The following is a 20784-nucleotide window of genomic DNA, read 5'->3' as shown; positions in this document are numbered from 1 at the left end:
ATGGCCTTTTCTCCTCTTCCTCCACCATTCTGCAAGCACAGATGATGTCACTCATGTACCAGAGCACGGGGGGAATAGATGCTCAGTCTCTTGTGGCTTTTCACATAATGCATATTGGCAGCCGCAGTGGCCCTGCAGCACTAGTGGGGGATCGGTTCGGGGGGCATATGACCCTCTGGATCAGCACAATAGAGAGGCAGGGAGAGAAGCCCAACCATTAAAAACCTTGGACACAAGTGCTTTAGAAACACTTGGTTGATGTAGGAAAAACATAATTTTGATGCACAACAGACTAGGTCAAACCAGAGTTTGAATACAAGAAGGTTAGTGCAGCTCACAGAACGCAAAGCTTGAGGTTAACCGAAAGCAGACATATACACCCAAATGTCCCAACAGAGTCTATAATAAACACAAAAAGAAGGTTTGGTCCCCAAAAGCTTCCAGGGGTCCTTAGTCTGGTACCTGACACAATGGAATAGATGTGTGAGAGTAAAGAATGGAAAAGTAGAATAACATTTTTTTATGTAAAAACTAGAAATTAGAAACTAGCTGAGTACCCGGCATTGCCTGTTTTTTCCTTTCAAATCCTTGTTGAGGAGTAAAATCAACAAAGGAGGAAGCTTTTGTCTTCATATTCCATCCTCATATGTTGTTGTCATATCCCAACCCCATATCCTGTCCTCATATCCCGTCATCATATCTCAACCTCATATCCCAACCTCCTATCCCATCCTCATATCTTGACCTCATATCCCGACCTCCTATCCTGTCCTCCTATCTCAACCTTCTATCCCGACCTCCTATCCCGACCTCCTATCCCGTCCTCATATCCTGACCTCCTATCCCATCCTCATATCCTGACCTCCTATCCCGTCCTCATATTCCGTCCTCATATCTGAACCTCATATCTCATCCACATATCCCGTCCTCATATCCCGACCTCCTATCTCAACCTCATTTCCCATCCTCCTATCTCAACTTCATATCCCTTCCTCATATGCCGTCCTCATATCCCGTCCTCACTTCCCATCTTCATATCCCGTCCTTATGTCCCATCCTCATATCCTGTCCTCAGGTGGGACTGATTTGTGATGAAGATATTGTAAGCTGAAAATAGAAGGGGACATGGCTTTGTGGGACTGGGCGTGATTTTCAAGCCAGACCGATGCACAAAAAGGGTAGAGAATAAAAGGAGTGGGGCTTAAAATGTGGGCGTGTCTTTGGGAGGTGGGGTGTGGCTTGCAAGCCGGATTGACACATTCACCAGGAGATGCAGAGTGGAGCTTGTGGAGTTAGGTACTGGAAGTCCCATATACTTGCATGGAACTTGAAACAAAAACCCATCTTTTATATAAGGGTGTAGGTAAGGGTTAATTTAACTATCATATCTTTTTATTTGACATATAAGTAATATGTGTACCAGGTATTATTGAAATATCTCCATCTGTACGGAAGTTATGTGGGAACATACATTTTCCATTGATTTGCAAGGGACTTTAAACAAAAACCCCGACCCTCACAAATGGGGGTAGTTAAGGGTTAAATTAGCTATCCTATATTTTTAGTGGACATATAAGTAGCATGTGACCAAGTATTATCGAAATATCTCCAGCCGTTTGGAAGTTATGCATTAACATATATTTCCCATAGACTTGTATGGGACTTTAAACAAAAATCCCGACCCTGGCACACACACACAAACATACACACACACGTACACATTGGCCCTTATTTACTAAGAGTGCTGTGTAGGTTTCTTTGTGGGTTTTAATTCCCTACAATTTATTTTCCACGGTATTTACTAAGGTTTCCCTACATTTTCCACTTCCCCTACACTTTACTTTTTTTTTTACACATGCTCTGATCTGTCGGATTTTCCTCAACACAAATTCACCACATTTATGTGGAAGCCTTAGTAAATATGTTGGGTTTTTGTGAAAATGTCGGAAACACGCCCCTTTTGGAGACCACGCCCTTTTCATGACGGTCACGCCCCTTTTTCTGGTTTTCTTAGCAAAATGGAGAGTTAGTCGGGGTTTTTTCAAACAGTATGGCATCAGTATATAATATATACATAATATATACAAAACAAAAGGTCCATGTATGCTACAAGTAAACAACGGTTCACACAGAAGACAGAACAAAAATAGTATGATCATGGTAAATCACAAAATAACACGGCTTAAGTAGTGCTGTACATGGGATCGTATAGAAATAAATATGTCGCATCCCAGCGAGTAGAGAGCAGACTAGTAATAGTTAATAGGAGTACATCTCAAGCCAAAGACTATGCAAGCAATATAGTACAAAATGTTGCTCTACAATGGGTAGGACGGTCGCATGTCCACTGAACAGTTGGATGGCTGGGTGACTCACCGGATTGCTGCGCAGGAGAAGAGGAATCAAGGAACAAACGGTTGTAAATAACTGTGTGGTAGGTAGATGGGTGAAGGGGACTGTAGTCGCATGTGGCTGAAGTGAAGTGGAGAGTGAGGTGTTTTATGGTGGTGCTGGCGTTCACTTACGGTCCGGAAAACCGGAAGTGATGTCACTAATGTAATGTATAGGGAGTAAAGATGAGCGAACTTACAGTAAATTCGATTCGTCACGAACTTCTTGGCTCGGCAGTTGATTACTTTTCCTGCATAAATTAGTTCAGCTTTCCGGTGCTTCGGTGGGCTGGAAAAGGTGGATACAGTCCTAGGAGACTCTTTCCTAGGAATGTATCCACCTTTTCCAGCCCACCGGAGCACCTGTAGGCTGAACTAATTTACGCAGGAAAAGTCATCAACTGCCGAGCCGATAAGTTCGTGACGAATCAAATTTACTGTAAGTTCGCTCATCTCTAATAGGGAGGTATAGAACAATAGACATTTCAGGATGGGATATGCATAAGCGGAGCATAGGAGGGGAGAAATAGGGCACCAGAGGTGCGGCATTTGGAACGCATCACTGTGTTCCACTGCACTGTGGGAGCGGAAGTGGATGTGGAAGCAAGTGAAATGCATTGAAAGAAGTGGTAAATTGAGCAGAGGGACAAAATAAATGAGAGATGTAGAATGATGAAGATTATGGGCAGAAAATGTGGAATAGTATGTGAGAAAAATGGATATGTGTTACGCCGAGCGCTCCGGGTCCCCGCTCCTCCCCGGAGCGCTCGCTTCACTCTCCCCGCGGCAGCGCTCCGGTCACGTCCTCTGACCCGGGGCGCTGCGATTCCGCTGCCAGCCGGGATGCGATTCGCGATGCGGGTAGCGCCCGCTCGCGATGCGCACCCCGGCTCCCCTACCTGACTCGCTCTCCGTCTGTTCTGTCCCGGCGCGCGCGGCCCCGCTCCCTAGGGCGCGCGCGCGCCGGGTCTCTGCGATTTAAAGGGCCACTGCGCCGCTGATTGGCGCAGTGGTTCCAATTAGTGTGTTCACCTGTGCACTTCCCTATATCACCTCACTTCCCCTGCACTCCCTTGCCGGATCTTGTTGCCTTAGTGCCAGTGAAAGCGTTCCTTGTGTGTTCCTTGCCTGTGTTTCCAGACCTTCTGCCGTTGCCCCTGACTACGATCCTTGCTGCCTGCCCCGACCTTCTGCTACGTCCGACCTTGCTTTTGCCTACTCCCTTGTACCGCGCCTATCTTCAGCAGCCAGAGAGGTGAGCCGTTGCTAGTGGATACGACCTGGTCACTACCGCCGCAGCAAGACCATCCCGCTTTGCGGCGGGCTCTGGTGAAAACCAGTAGTGGCTTAGAACCGGTCCACTAGCACGGTCCACGCCAATCCCTCTCTGGCACAGAGGATCCACTACCTGCCAGCCGGCATCGTGACAGTAGATCCGGCCATGGATCCCGCTGAAGTTCCTCTGCCAGTTGTCGCTGACCTCACCACGGTGGTCGCCCAGCAGTCACAACAGATAGCGCAACAAGGCCAACAGCTGTCTCAACTGACCGTTATGCTACAACAGTTACTACCACAGCTTCAGCAGTCATCTCCTCCGCCAGCTCCTGCACCTCCTCCGCAGCGAGTGGCCGCTCCTGGGATACGCTTATCCTTGCCGGATAAATTTGATGGGGACTCCAAGTTTTGCCGTGGCTTTCTTTCCCAATGTTCCCTGCATCTGGAGATGATGTCGGACCTGTTTCCCACTGAAAGGTCTAAGGTGGCTTTGGTAGTCAGCCTTCTGTCCGGAAAAGCCCTGTCATGGGCCACACCGCTCTGGGACCGCAATGACCCCGTCACTGCCTCTGTACACTCCTTCTTCTCGGAAATCCGAAGTGTCTTTGAGGAACCTGCCCGAGCCTCTTCTGCTGAGACTGCCCTGTTGAACCTGGTCCAGGGTAATTCTTCCGTTGGCGAGTATGCCGTACAATTCCGTACTCTTGCTTCAGAATTGTCCTGGAATAATGAGGCCCTCTGCGCGACCTTCAAAAAAGGCCTATCCAGCAACATTAAAGATGTTCTGGCCGCACGAGAAATTCCTGCTAATCTACATGAACTTATTCACCTAGCCACTCGCATTGACATGCGTTTTTTCGAAAGGCGTCAGGAACTCCGCCAAGATATGGACTCTGTTCGCACGAGGCGTTTCTTCTCCTCGGCTCCTCTCTCCTCTGGTCCCCTGCAATCTGTTCCTGTGCCTCCCGCCGTGGAGGCTATGCAGGTCGACCGGTCTCGCCTGACACCTCAAGAGAGGACACGACGCCGTATGGAGAACCTCTGCCTGTACTGTGCTAGTACCGAACACTTCCTGAGAGATTGTCCTATCCGTCCTCCCCGCCTGGAAAGACGTACGCTGTCTCCGCACAAAGGTGAGACAGTCCTTGATGTCTACTCTGCTTCTCCACGTCTTACTGTGCCTGTGCGGATGTCTGCCTCTGCCTTCTCCTTCTCTACAGTGGCCTTCTTGGACTCTGGATCTGCAGGAAATTTTATTTTGGCCTCTCTCGTCAACAGGTTCAACATCCCGGTGACCAGTCTCGCCAGGCCCCTCTACATCAATTGTGTAAATAATGAAAGATTGGACTGTACCATACGTTTCCGCACGGAGCCCCTTCTTATGAGCATCGGATCTCATCATGAGAGGATTGAACTTTTGGTCCTCCCCAATTGCACCTCGGAAATTCTCCTTGGACTTCCCTGGCTTCAACTTCATTCCCCTACCCTGGATTGGTCCACTGGGGAGATCAAGAGTTGGGGGTCCTCTTGTTCCAAGAACTGTCTAAAACCGGTTCCCAGTAACCCTTGCCGTAACTCTGTGCTTCTTCCAGTAACCGGTCTCCCTAAGGCCTATATGGACTTCGCGGATGTTTTCTGCAAAAAACAAGCTGAGACTCTACCTCCTCACAGGCCTTATGATTGCCCTATCGACCTCCTCCCGGGTACTACTCCACCCCGGGGCAGAATTTATCCTCTCTCTGCCCCAGAGACTCTTGCCATGTCCGAATACGTCCAGGAGAATCTAAAAAAGGGCTTTATCCGTAAATCCTCCTCTCCTGCCGGAGCCGGATTTTTCTTTGTGTCCAAAAAAGATGGCTCCCTACGTCCCTGCATTGACTACCGCGGTCTTAATAAAATCACGGTTAAGAAGCGCTACCCCTTACCCCTCATCTCTGAACTCTTTGATCGCCTCCAAGGTGCCCACATCTTCACTAAATTGGACTTAAGAGGCGCCTATAACCTCATCCGCATCAGAGAGGGGGACGAGTGGAAAACGGCATTTAACACCAGAGATGGACACTTTGAGTATCTGGTCATGCCCTTTGGACTGTGCAACGCCCCTGCCGTCTTCCAAGACTTTGTCAATGAAATTTTTCGTGATCTGTTATACTCCTGTGTTGTTGTATATCTGGACGATATCCTAATTTTTTCTGCCAATCTAGAAGAACACCGCCAGCATGTCCGTATGGTTCTTCAGAGACTTCGTGACAACCAACTCTATGCCAAAATTGAGAAATGTCTGTTTGAATGCCAATCTCTTCCTTTTCTAGGATATTTGGTCTCTGGCCAGGGACTACAGATGGATCCAGACAAACTCTCTGCCGTCTTAGATTGGCCACGCCCCTCCGGACTCCGTGCTATCCAACGCTTTTTGGGGTTCGCCAATTATTACAGGCAATTTATTCCACATTTTTCTACCATTGTGGCTCCTATCGTGGCTTTAACCAAAAAAAATGCTGATCCCAAGTCCTGGCCTCCTCAAGCAGAAGACGCCTTTAAACGACTCAAGTCTGCCTTTTCTTCGGCTCCCGTCCTCTCCAGACCTGACCCTTCCAAACCCTTCCTATTGGAGGTTGATGCCTCCTCAGTGGGAGCTGGAGCTGTTCTTCTACAAAAAAATTCTTCCGGGCATGCTGTCACTTGTGGTTTTTTCTCTAGGACCTTCTCTCCAGCGGAGAGGAACTACTCCATCGGGGATCGAGAGCTTCTAGCCATTAAATTAGCACTTGAGGAATGGAGGCATCTGCTGGAGGGATCAAGTTCTCCTGTTATTATCTACACCGACCACAAGAACCTCTCCTACCTCCAGTCTGCCCAACGGCTGAATCCTCGCCAGGCCCGGTGGTCTCTGTTCTTTGCCCGATTTAATTTTGAGATTCACTTTCGTCCTGCCGATAAGAACATTAGGGCCGATGCTCTCTCTCGTTCCTCGGATGCCTCAGAAGTTGAACTCTCTCCGCAACACATCATTCCACCTGACTGCCTGATCTCCACTTCTCCTGCCTCCATCAGGCAGACTCCTCCAGGAAAGACCTTTGTTTCTCCTCGCCAACGCCTCGGAATCCTCAAATGGGGTCACTCCTCCCATCTCGCAGGTCATGCGGGTATCAAGAAATCTGTGCAACTCATCTCCCGCTTCTATTGGTGGCCGACTCTGCAGACGGATGTTGTGGACTTTGTGCGAGCCTGCACTATCTGTGCCCGGGATAAGACTCCTCGCCAGAAGCCCGCTGGTTTTCTTCATCCTCTGCCTGTCCCCGAACAGCCTTGGTCTCTGATTGGTATGGATTTTATTACTGATTTACCCCCTTCCCGTGGCAACACTGTTATTTGGGTGGTCGTTGATCGATTCTCCAAAATGGCACATTTCATCCCTCTTCCTGGTCTTCCTTCTGCGCCTCAGTTGGCTAAACAATTTTTTGTACACATTTTTCGTCTTCACGGGTTGCCTACGCAGATTGTCTCGGATAGAGGCGTCCAATTCGTGTCTAAATTCTGGAGGGCTCTCTGTAAACAACTCAAGATTAAATTAAATTTTTCTTCTGCATATCATCCCCAGTCCAATGGACAAGTAGAAAGGATTAACCAGATCTTGGGTGATTATTTGCGACATTTTGTTTCCTCCCGCCAGGATGACTGGGCAGATCTCCTCCCATGGGCCGAATTCTCGTATAACTTCAGGGTCTCTGAGTCTTCCTCCAAATCCCCATTTTTCGTGGTGTACGGCCGTCACCCTCTTCCCCCCCTCCCTACTCCCTTGCCCTCTGGTCTGCCCGCTGTGGATGAAATTTCTCGTGACCTTTCCATCATATGGAGAGAGACCCAAAATTCTCTCTTACAGGCTTCTTCACGCATGAAGAAGTTCGCGGATAAGAAAAGAAGAGCTCCCCCCGTTTTTTCCCCTGGAGACAAGGTATGGCTCTCCGCTAAATATGTCCGCTTCCGTGTCCCTAGCTACAAGTTGGGACCACGCTATCTTGGTCCTTTCAAAATTTTGTGTCAAATTAATCCTGTCTCTTATAAACTTCTTCTTCCTCCCTCTCTTCGTATCCCTAATGCCTTTCACGTCTCTCTTCTCAAACCACTCATCCTCAACCGTTTTTCTCCCAAATCTGTTCCTCCCACTCCTGTTTCCGGCTCCTCGGACATCTTCTCGGTCAAAGAAATTTTAGCTGCCAAAAAGGTCAGAGGGAAAAAATTTTTTTTAGTGGACTGGGAGGGTTGTGGTCCTGAAGAGAGATCCTGGGAACCTGAGGACAACATCCTAGACAAAAGTCTGCTCCTCAGGTTCTCAGGCTCTAAGAAGAGGGGGAGACCCAAGGGGGGGGGTACTGTTACGCCGAGCGCTCCGGGTCCCCGCTCCTCCCCGGAGCGCTCGCTTCACTCTCCCCGCGGCAGCGCTCCGGTCACGTCCTCTGACCCGGGGCGCTGCGATTCCGCTGCCAGCCGGGATGCGATTCGCGATGCGGGTAGCGCCCGCTCGCGATGCGCACCCCGGCTCCCCTACCTGACTCGCTCTCCGTCTGTTCTGTCCCGGCGCGCGCGGCCCCGCTCCCTAGGGCGCGCGCGCGCCGGGTCTCTGCGATTTAAAGGGCCACTGCGCCGCTGATTGGCGCAGTGGTTCCAATTAGTGTGTTCACCTGTGCACTTCCCTATATCACCTCACTTCCCCTGCACTCCCTTGCCGGATCTTGTTGCCTTAGTGCCAGTGAAAGCGTTCCTTGTGTGTTCCTTGCCTGTGTTTCCAGACCTTCTGCCGTTGCCCCTGACTACGATCCTTGCTGCCTGCCCCGACCTTCTGCTACGTCCGACCTTGCTTTTGCCTACTCCCTTGTACCGCGCCTATCTTCAGCAGCCAGAGAGGTGAGCCGTTGCTAGTGGATACGACCTGGTCACTACCGCCGCAGCAAGACCATCCCGCTTTGTGGCGGGCTCTGGTGAAAACCAGTAGTGGCTTAGAACCGGTCCACTAGCACGGTCCACGCCAATCCCTCTCTGGCACAGAGGATCCACTACCTGCCAGCCGGCATCGTGACAATATGGGGAAAAAAAGTGTGAAATGGAGGGAGTTGGTGTGTGTGTGAGTGAACAAGAAATATGAGGGAAAGGGGAAGAAAAAAAAGGAATGAAGATAAAGTAATAGATGTGTAAAGGAAATGAAAAGGTGGAGATGCATAATGAGGAAAAATGGGCATATATGGGCATTATGGATTGTAGAGGTTTGATGGATAAGATGTTTTATTGGAGAATGGGGGGAAAGAAAGAGAGGCAGAAGGGGATGTGGGAAGACATAAGGAGCAAAGGAGGGAGGAAATATTAAAAAGGGTAGAGGGAAGTTAAGTGGAATTGGCAAGGGGAAAAGAAGATGTGGATAGATAGGCAGAACAGATGAATAGACCTATATGGATCAAATGAATAATGTGGATGGGTAGAGTAGAAGAACCTGGATAAGTGAGGAGAAGTATGGAGAGCAGAAAAATAGAGGGACAAGGGAGAGGGGCATGAGATTGGAATTATCAAGTAAATAAGGGAGAGGAAAAGGAGAAAGGAAATTACGGAAAATATTCCGATGATCGGTAAGCAGCGTAAAGTGAAGGTGTAGTGGTATATAGGGGAATTACAGAAATGAATATGAGGAACATATGGATAAAAAAAAGGATACAGTGCACCGTGTAGAGAATCCGCCGCAGCATTGGTCCAGATCAATCATCCTTAAAGGGGTTATCCAGGAAAAAACTTATTTTTATATATCAACTGGCTCCAGAAAGTTAAGTAGATTTGTAAATTACTTCTATTATAAAATCTTAATCCTTTCAGTACTTATGAGCTTCTGAAGTTAAGGTTGTTCTTTTCTGTCTAAGTGCTCTCTGATGACATGTGTCTCGGGAAACGACCAGCTTAGAAGCACATCCCCATAGCAAACCTCTTCTAAAAAGGGGGGCGTTTCCCGAGACATGTGTCATCAGAGAGCCCTTGCCCCTACACTGTGTGCCAGACATGCCATAATTTCCTTTTGCACAATGGAGTAAAGGTTGGGGATTGCCTTTTGTGCAAAAAAATTTCGGCCAGGTACCTTCCACTGCGGTGTCCCAATGGCTACAAATTGTTTAAAGGCCTCAGACTCCACCAGCTTGTATGGTAAAAGCTGGCGGGCTCGACAAGCCAGCTGTCAGACGCCGGGCTAGGGGGTGACTTTGAGACATTGGCTTCTTGTGCTCAAACATCTCCTTGACAGACACATGACTGTGGGCAGATGAGCAAGAACTGCTCAAGGCGAGAGACGGAGAGGCGGATGGTTGAGAGGGGGCATGGAGGGCAGCAGTGGTTGACCTGGCTGAAGATGCTGGACCAGGAGGAGGATGGCGGCTTTGACTTTGTGTGCTGCATGTACTGACGTGTTGATCCCATAGGCGTTTGTGATGTGACACCATGTGCCTTCGCAAAGCAGTTGTGCCTAGGTGGGTGTTGGACTTCCCTCGACTCAGTTTCTTCTGGCACAGGTTGCAAATTGCCAAAATGTTGTCAGAGGCAGACACATGAAAAAAATGCCACACTGCTGAGCTCTGCGATGATGGCATTCTTGTGGTGGCAACAGCATGTGTTGATTGGTGTCCCGTCTGGCTGACCCCGGGTGCCGATGCATGCTGTCTGACTGTGCCAATAGCTCCTTGCGACGACCTCCCCCTGCATCCAATTCGTCTCCTCCTCCTCTCTGTCTCCCCATCTGAACTTTCCCCCTCTTCTTCTCTTCTAGCGGGCACCCACGTGGCATCCACGGACACATCGTCATCATCAACACCTTCACCGCTATCTGACACCTCAAGAAAGGAAGCAGCAGCGGGTACAACATCATCATCACACCATACGTCCATGTGTGTAATGCTGCCTGACTGAGACATATCCCTGTTAACTACATCCTCTGGCAATAATGGTTGCGCATCACTCATGTCTTCAAACTGATGTGTAAATAACTCCTCTGACGGATCAAGTAAAGCTGCTGTGGTGCTAGTGTTGGTGGTGGCGGCAGGCGGGCAAGTGGTAGCATGAGAGGTGTCCTAAGCTAGAGGAGGAGAAGGACGGTGCGTCGAGGTTCCGAGAGGAAGCTGTAGTAGATTGGGTGTCTTGTGATAGCCAGTCAACTAAGTCCTCAGAACTTTGGGGGTTCAGGGTACGTGGCCTCTGAACACTGGCCATTCTAGGGCCAAAGGGGGTAGCCTTCCTCTGCCTGTCATTTTTTTGGTTACATTTGCACAAGTCTCACACCAAATGTGATTTGCACTAGGGTGACACAATTTTCCCTGCAGGCAAAACAACTGGCAACTGTGACATGAACTGACTGACTGGCTTTATTTAACAGCCAAAAAAGGTATTTATTTTAATTTGCACAACTGTCACACCAAATGTGATTTGCACTAGGGTGACACAATTTGCCCTGCAGGCGAAAGAAATGGCAACTGTGACTTGAACTGACTGACTGGTTTTATTTAACAGCCAAAAAAGGTATTTATTTTAAGTTTCACAACTGTCACACCAAATGTGATTTGCACTAGGGTGACACAATTTGCCCTGCAGGCAAAAAAAATGGCAACCGTGACATGAACTGACTGTGACTGGTTTTATTTAACAGCCAAAAAAGGTTTTTGTTTTTTTCTAAATTTACACTAAGGTCACCCCAAAGATGATTTGCACTAGTTGCTGGACTGGAAAAAAGTTTGCCAGCGGAGTACCCCTTTTAAACAGTGGTTAGCCAACCAGGGTGCCTCCAGCTGTTGCAAAACACACGGACTGATGTTTGAGCCCTTTTAGTACTGTAGTTGCTGGACTGAAAAAAAGTTTGCCAGCAGAGTACCCCTTTTAAAAAGTGGTTAGCCAACCAGGGTGCCTCCAGCTGTTGAAAAACACACGGACTGATGTTTGAGCCCTTTTAGTACTGTAGTTGCTGGACTGAAAAAAAGTTTGCCAGCGGAGCACCCCTTAACCAGAGGTTACCAAACCAGGGTGCCTCCAGCTGTTGCAAGAGACACGGACTGATGTTTGAGCCCTTCTAATACTGTAGTTGCTGGACTGGAAAAAAGTTTGCCAGCGGAGTACCCCTTTTAAACAGTGGTTAGCCAACCAGGGTGCCTTCAGCTTTTGCAAGAGAAACTGACTGATATTTGAGCCCTAAAAAGGACTTTTTTGGGTGCTGTCCTTAAAGCAGATGTTATATTAGTGGTTTAGGAGTGTAGTGGACCCTGAATAAACCACCTAACTATCACTTTCCCTATTACAGCAAGAGCAGCTTCACTATCCCTCCTCTCTCTAAGCCTACAGCATGCTGAATGAGGGTAAAATGGCATCCGTGCAAGAGGTGGGAGGGTCTGGAAGGGAGAGACTGCTGCTGATTGGCTGTAATGTGTCTGCTGACTCTGACTCACAGGGTCAAAGTTTACCGCAATGTTAATAAATAGGGGGCGGATCGAACTTCACATATGAGGCTAACGCAAACATGCAAAATTCGCCGCGAACTGTTCGCGGCAGAACAGTTTGCGACATCTCTAATGGTGAATTGTAGTTCTGGCCAAATGCTATTGAGGTCTGTGTGGAATTGTTGAAGGGAATCCAATGTGCCGCTCCAAATGCAGAATTTTTCATCAATATAACGTTTCCACACTTTAGCGTGTGACTGGAACAGAGGGTTACTGTAAATGAATCGAGACTCAAAGGCAGACATGTACGCGTTGGCATCTAGAGGCGCCACATTGGATCCCATTGCGGTTCCTTGTACTTGGAGAAAAAAGGTGTCCTGGAAAAGGAAATAGTTGATATACAATACCAGTTCTAACATATCTGTACAGAAGTCAATGGTTGGTGTGTTGAAGTTGGATGTGATCAGAAGGTTCTTAACTGCATGCAGGCCTTTTGAGTGTTGTATCAAAGTGTACAAACTGTTGACATCAAAGGTTACTAAGATGGTGCCTGGGGTGACATGATGGATTTCACAGATGAGTTGTAGGAAGGAGGTTGTGTCAAGTAGGAATGAAGGTGTGGATGTAATTAACGGGGTAAATATTTTTTCAAGGAGGATGGAGAGAGGTGATAGTATGGAGTCTGTGCAGGCTACTATAGGTCTGCCACGTGGTTTATGGAGGTTTTTATGAATTTTGGGAAGGGTGTACAGAACAGGAGTGCTTGGAAATTTATCATCAATGACACCAATGTGGAAGTAATGATCAATGGCAGTGCGGATTTTAGTACTGATGGTGGTCATGGGATCAGAGTCTAGGCATCTGTATACTTGATGGTCTGATAGTTGTGAGTGTATTTCAGTCAAGTAATCTGTTTTATCCTGTATGACAATGGCACCACCTTTGTCTGCCGGTTTGATGATAATGCTGTCATCTAACTGTAAACTACGTAAAGAGGCTGATTCATTCGGGCTAAAATTCTGAAGGTAAGGGAGTAGGCCTCTCTCGATGTCACTCCTTACCTTGACAAAGTCCATCCATTCCTAACCAAATCAATGAAGGTCTCATGGGTGGGAGAACCCCTGGGGGGCTGAAATCTACTGGGAATTCTAATTCCTAGTGTTTTTATGTTTACTGGGGTAGATGTGGAGGTGGGACTGGTGTTTTCTGGTGTATTGCTGAAGTGAGCCTTAAGTCTGATGTTCCTAAAGAAGCGTTGGAGATCTAAGTCCAGTTGAAATTAGTCAAATTGGTATGCTGGGCAAAAGGATAAACCTTTTTGTAGCACCTGGATCTGTAGAGGATCCAAGGATTTAGACGAAATATTCACTACCAGTGGTGTCTGGCTTGTGGGTGTCGTCCTACCTGGGATCTGGTCACTGCGGTGTCCATGCCAACGGCCTCCCCTCCTCGTCTTCTTGGGCATCGTCTGCCTAAAAACGGCCCTGAGACTGAGTGAAGTCGTTTCCTTCTGAACTGGAGGAAAAGGTGTCCTGGGAGTTTCCTCGACCGTGAATAGTATCCCCTTGGGGGAGGAAAGGATTCTTGCCATCGGTATACTCGGTTTTGGAGGTAATCCTCTGTATCGCGGATACATTTTTCTCGCTTTTTCCTTTCGGATTCCCTTCTGTGTGATTCTAGAGTGGTGGAAACCTTCTCTTTTAATTTGCCAAGATCCTCAGGAATAAGGCTGAAGCTTAATTGTGTTTAAAGGTGGATATCTTTTCTTGGATGGATGTAATGTCTATTGTTCTATACCTCCCTATACATTACATTAGTGACATCACTTCCAGTTTTCCGGACCGGAAGTGAACACCAGCACCACCATAAAACACCTCACTCTCTACTTCCCTTCAGCCACATGCGACTATGGTCACCTTCACCCATCTACCTACCACACGGTTATTTACTACTGTTTGTTCCTTGATTCCTCTTCTCCTCCGTGGCAATCCGGTGAGTCACCCAGCCATCCAACTGTTCAGTGGACCGTCCTACCCTGTCAATTCTTATGTTTTTCTCCCACCAATATATAATTTACCTGTCAGGATTACCCCCCTGTTTTGATATAGACTACTGTTGTACTGTTTTTCTGTTTGGCGCATTGTTTAGCAACATTTTGTACTATATTGCTTTCATAGTCTTTGGCTTGAGATGTACTCCTATTACCTATTACTAGTCTGCTCTCTACTCGCTGGGATGCAGCATATTTATTTCTATATGATCCCATGTACAGCACTACCTAAGCCACATTATTTTGTGATTTACCACGACCATACTATTTTTGTTCTGTCTTCTGTGTGAACCGTTGTTTACTTGTAGCATACATGGACCATTTGTTTTGTATATATTATGTATATATTATATACTGATGCCATACTGTTTCACATAGGTCTGAGGAAGGTAATTATTGACCGAAATGTAACATTATTTTGGATTGCCAGAATAAAATTTACTTCTATTTAAAGGAAATCGGTCATCAGTATCACCCACACTAACATAGAGTAGAGAGAGAGAAAAAAAGTGGAGAGAGGACAGCGCCTCGTGTGATACCGTAAAAACAACGGACCCCAGTTAGAAACCCTGGCAGGGTAAACTCTCACCTGGTGACCCTCTTGAGGGTTATGCGTATCTCCCCGTTTCCAGGGGTGTTAGAAGTGTCCGTGCTGCAGCCGAGGTGCCTTGACTGGTATCCTATGCAGGAACCCGTAAGATATTGGATTGTGGAGAGGAAAAGGAGGCCCTTAGGTCCGGCGTTGCTTGATCCACAAAGGTTCAGTCGAAATAGTGATGGAGGTTAAAAGTGGTTTATTTAAAATTAATAAATAAAACAAATTTCCAAATGCATGCGAGCAATAACGCGTTTCGGGATTAGCATATCCCTTCTTCAGATTGCAGATGTATAGAAGATGACAAGCATGAACCTTTAAATAAGCGGTGAAAAAGCGCCAAACCGATGTTCAAGGTCAGGGGGCGTGTGTTCATCCCGGAACTGGATCGGGGAACATGACTACTGAAAATCATGTAACACATTACGATACAAAGGAATTATGAATATGTGGATTATACAGATTAATACTGATAGGATTACAAAGGAATTTAAATGCGCATATGTATTAATTTATACTTATTGGGCTATGAATGACGTCAGTCATGTTGAAAAAAAAAACCAAAAAGAGGCTTGGGACGCAGGACAGCGTAACCCATAGGGAGGCTTAGAGTGTATCAAACCGATAGGGTATCAGGTGATGTCAAGACAGGATTAATGTGAATGAATAAAAACTATGTTTAGTTGAGAAAAGGCATAAGATCGCGTGACATGTTTAAAAAGGCTGATCTAAATTTAAAAAAGGAGCTTTGATGCGTATGTAGCCAATCAGGCAAAAAAGGGGGTGTGGCTGGAACTCAATAGCCAATCAGTTGGCAGCACGGCGTATGCTCTTGACGGGGATCTAAACAAAGGTCACCTGGGGGATAGCGACCAATTAGGAGTGGATTGGGTGATACGGAAAGTTCAAGGTAAGTGATGTACTGGGAATATCCAATAAGATTGTAAGTCAGGGTGATAAAGACTATTTAGACCGGAGAATATGTGGTTGAATATATAGTTATGATAAAAGTGGCTCAGAGAGACAATGTAGTGCTACTCCAACTTAAGTTACATGTTCGATATACTCATTAAGACCTGATGGTTGTAAACTTTGTAAACGGAATATCCAGTAGTTTTCCCGGCGGCGTAAACTCGTGTATCTTTGGTTGGTATCTTCTGTGATGTGTTCTATTGGGGTAATTCGAAAGTCTGAAAACCGGCAATCATGCACCACCGCAGCGTGCCTTGACACACTGTGGAGACTGTATCCATTTGTTACATTAGATCTATGTTTATTTAAACAGCAGCGCAGGGTTTGGATGGTGCGTCCTATGTATTGGAGGGAACAGGAACATTCCAACAGGTAGATAATGAATGACGTATTACAATTCATGAAGGTTTTTATGTTGAATATCTCCTGGGTTATGTTGGATTTGAATGTTTTTTTAGCGTGGTTAATAGAATGGCAGCATTTGCATCTTGCGGTGTTACAACGATAGCTACCTGTTATCGGGGGCATAGAAGGGAGTATAGAAGTTGCAATTTTAAGATTCTTTAGGCGACTGGGGGCTAAAATATTTTTAAGGGATTTGTTTTTCCGGTAGATAACATGTGGGTTGGGTGTAATGATATCCTTTAGGTACGGGTCTAGTTTAAGGGTATTCCAATGTTTTTTTAGGATCTTATTGATGTTTTTATGGTCACTTGTGAAGGTAGTTATAAAGTTGCAGGAAAAACCAGTATTTTCTCGGGAAGCATTTTTTGTTTCTGAAGATAGTAGACAGGTCTGTTGGTCTAGAGCTCTTGCTTTCTGGCAACTGTTTGAAATTAAGGATATTGGGTAGCCTTTAGATTTAAATCTCTTGGTTAGGATTTTACTTTGCAAGGTGTAATCTGACAATTGTGTACAATTTCTCCTTATCCGCTTGTATTGACCATACGGGATGTTATTTAACCATTTGTGAAAGTGGGAACTACTGTAATCCAAATAGCTGTTGCTATCAACTGATTTGAAGTAGGTTTTGGTATTGATGGAATTATCAGGGTTGTGAAAGACGATAACATCCAAGAATTCTGCATTATTAGGGTAGATGTTGTGAGTAAAGTGGAGATTCCGAGTGTTATTGTTCAGATCCAGAATACATGTGTTTAGAGAGTTAAGATCGGTATCCCAGATGATGAATATATCATCAATAAACCTTTTGTAAATGATGCAGTGATGGAATAAAGGGTGTGTATAGATAAACTGCTGTTCAAAATGACTCATAAAAAGATTTGCCAGACTGTGTGCGAAACGCGTGCCCATCGCTGTGCCTTGTTCCTGTTTATAGATGCGATTATTGAATGAAAAGTAATTATGGTGAAGTATAAATTTGATACTATTTAGGAGGAACATTTTTTGTGCACTCGGCATTGTGGGATCTGAGTCTAAGAAAAAAGATACAGCCTGTATGCCTTGGTCATGATCTATTATTGTTATGTCCATTGTTAGAAAGCAATAGGAGTCTTTCCAGGGGATATTGATTATGGAATTTATGAAGTCAGCGGTGTCACGGAGATAGGCAGGTGAAGTGATGACAAGAGGCTGTAATAAGATATCTATATACTGGGAAAGGTTGGAGGTGGGAGAATTGATTCCTGAAATGATGGGGCGTCCTGGGGGGTTGGTAACATTCTTATGTATTTTAGTTAGATAATAGAATAGAGGGGTATCTGGTTGGGAGATGGTGATAAACTCCAATTCTTTTTTACTTAAAACGCCAGAGTTATAACCTTGCAAGAGAAATTCTTGAAGTTCATTGGAATATACTAAACCATCAGATACTCCAGCTGGACCACCAGAACTAACTTTAACCTTTCTTCACATGTCCTGACCGACATTGAAGAGAGTGTCCTCAAAAAGGGATTATCTTTTTGTCCCACATCCAGGTCCAGAGATTTCGACCTTTTTCTTGATCTAAATAATTATATTAGAAAATTAACCCTAAAACGACACTTTAACCTAACCTCTACGAATAGCACTTTACCCACTACATCCAAAGAACTTTATTCCATTAATCTCAACCCGGCCCCTATAGCCACAGGTCTGAAACCCCCATCCACATTTCATCCGACCCATCACAAAGACCCGTTCCTAGACACCTTTTCAGCAGCAGTCAGTTCTGACTTCAAACAATTATGCTCCACAACTGTAAATAGCTACAAATCTAACCTTTCCAAAAAACAACGGGAAGCCATAACCTCCCTGTCTAAAGACAACTCAATCATAATCAAAGCAGCCGATAAAGGAGGTGGCATCGTGTTATTAGATAGAACTGATTACCTCCTTGAAGCCAATCGCCTTTTGTCTGATACCACCTTCTATATACAATTACCTCATAATCCCACCACCATATATTCCAATGAACTTCAAGAATTTCTCTTGCAAGGTTATAACTCTGGCGTTTTAAGTAAAAAAGAATTGGAGTTTATCACCATCTCCCAACCAAATACCCCTCTATTCTATTATCTACCTAAAATACATAAGAATGTTACCAACCCCCCAGGACGCCCCATCATTTCAGGAATCAATTCTCCCACCTCCAACCTTTCCCAGTATATAGATATCTTATTACAGCCTCTTGTCATCACTTCACCTGCCTATCTCCGTGACACCGCTGACTTCATAAATTCCATAATCAATATCCCCTGGAAAGACTCCTATTGCTTTCTAACAATGGACATAACATCTCTGTACACAATAATAGATCATGACCAAGGCATACAGGCTGTATCTTTTTTCTTAGACTCAGATCCCACAATGCCGACTGCACAAAAAATGTTCCTCCTAAATAGTATCAAATTTATACTTCACCATAATTACTTTTCATTCAATAATCGCATCTATAAACAGGAACAAGGCACAGCGATGGGCACGCGTTTCGCACACAGTCTGGCAAATCTTTTTATGAGTCATTTTGAACAGCAGTTTATCTATACACACCCTTTATTCCATCACTGCATCATTTACAAAAGGTTTATTGATGATATATTCATCATCTGGGATACCGATCTTAACTCTCTAAACACATGTATTCTGGATCTGAACAATAACACTCGGAATCTCCACTTTACTCACAACATCTACCCTAATAATGCAGAATTCTTGGATGTTATCGTCTTTCACAACCCTGATAATTCCATCAATACCAAAACCTCCTTCAAATCAGTTGATAGCAACAGCTATTTGGATTACAGTAGTTCCCACTTTCACAAATGGTTAAATAACATCCCGTATGGTCAATACAAGCGGATAAGGAGAAATTGTACACAATTGTCAGATTACACCTTGCAAAGTAAAATCCTAACCAAGAGATTTAAATCTAAAGGCTACCCAATATCCTTAATTTCAAACAGTTGCCAGAAAGCAAGAGCTCTAGACCAACAGACCTGTCTACTATCTTCAGAAACAAAAAAATGCTTCCCGAGAAAATACTGGTTTTTCCTGCAACTTTATAACTACGTCCTGCGTCCCAAGCCTCTTTTTGGGGTTTTTTTCCAACATGACTGACGTCATTTATAGCCCAATAAGTATAAATTAATACATATGCGCATTTAAATTCCTTTGTAATCCTATCAGTATTAATCTGTATAATCCACATATTCATAATTCCTTTGTATCGTAATGTGTTACATGATTTTCAGTAGTCATGTTCCCCGATCCAGTTCCGGGATGAACACACGCCCCCTGACCTTGAACATCGGTTTGGCGCTTTTTCACCGCTTATTTAAAGGTTCATGCTTGTCATCTTCTATACATCTGCAATCTGAAGAAGGGATATGCTAATCCCGAAACGCGTTATTGCTCGCATGCATTTGGAAATTTGTTTTATTTATTAATTTTAAATAAACCACTTTTAACCTCCATCACTAATTCGACTGAACCTTTGTGGACCAAGCAGCGCCGGACCTAAGGGCCTCCTTTTCCTCTCCACAACCCACACTAACATGTCATACAGGCTTGCAGTGTGGGTGATTCTTATCAAAATTATACTTACGGCATCCCAAACCGTCATACCGTTCCGCTTTTATTCCTCATTTTCAGGATATGCAAATTACCTTGAGACATGGGCGGAGTTACGATCTGAGCTCCTGGCGATCTCAGCCGAATGTCGTTTCTGGGTGTTCCCACAAAGCGGCACATGCGCCGTACAGTAGCAAGGCTGCGAGAGCAGGGATGAGCCGGGCACAGCGCTCGCCCAGCCAAAGATGGCGACCGAGTGCCCGGAGCTTGGGTCGTAGCCCTGCCCATGCCCCAAGGACCTAATTTGCATATCCTGAAAACAAGGAATAACGGTGGAACGGTGTGACGGTTTGGGATGCCGTAAGTATTATTTTAACCAGTAACAACCGCACTACAAGCCTGTGTGAGAGGATAGTGTGGGTGATACTGATGACAGATTTCCTTTAAATATTTTGAGTATAGTACAGGTAGCACAGGGACTTAGTGCTTAGCTTTTATTAATTTCTAGGTTTAACACCTTAGAATAAAGCACCTTTTTTTGCACAAAAATCACTATATTTGATGCACAATACAATGCATCAACAGTAAGTTACATTTTTACTTACATGCAGGCTAGAATATAACAGCACAGTGTAAAGGTGTGCATGATGCTAAAAAAATTAAATGGTTTGGGGCACTTACACATAACTCATACATTTCCACTGCATGGTTTTATGGACCACAGTGTTTAATGTGTCACTTGGATACAGGCTGATGTATAAAGGTACAGTGCAATCGTGTGTATGACACCGAACAATAAAATGTTTGGTGGCAATTAAATGGGAAATTTTCACTGTATGGGGTTATGGGCAATAGTGTTTAAGTTGCCACTTTGAAAAAGGTTTGCATATAAAGGCACAGTGAAAATGCTTGTTTCATGCTGCAACACGCTATCAGCCATCAATATACCACTAATAAATATTGTTGATTCACAAATGCTTCTGAATCTAATCAGTAACAACAAAAAATGGCTGCATGTTACATCTTTATGTAAAAAAAACA

Source organism: Hyla sarda, chromosome 6 (assembly GCF_029499605.1).
Source record: "Hyla sarda isolate aHylSar1 chromosome 6, aHylSar1.hap1, whole genome shotgun sequence".
Taxonomy (NCBI): domain Eukaryota; kingdom Metazoa; phylum Chordata; class Amphibia; order Anura; family Hylidae; genus Hyla; species Hyla sarda.
The sequence above is the reverse complement of the archived record's forward strand: the minus strand, read 5'-3'. Positions refer to the sequence as shown.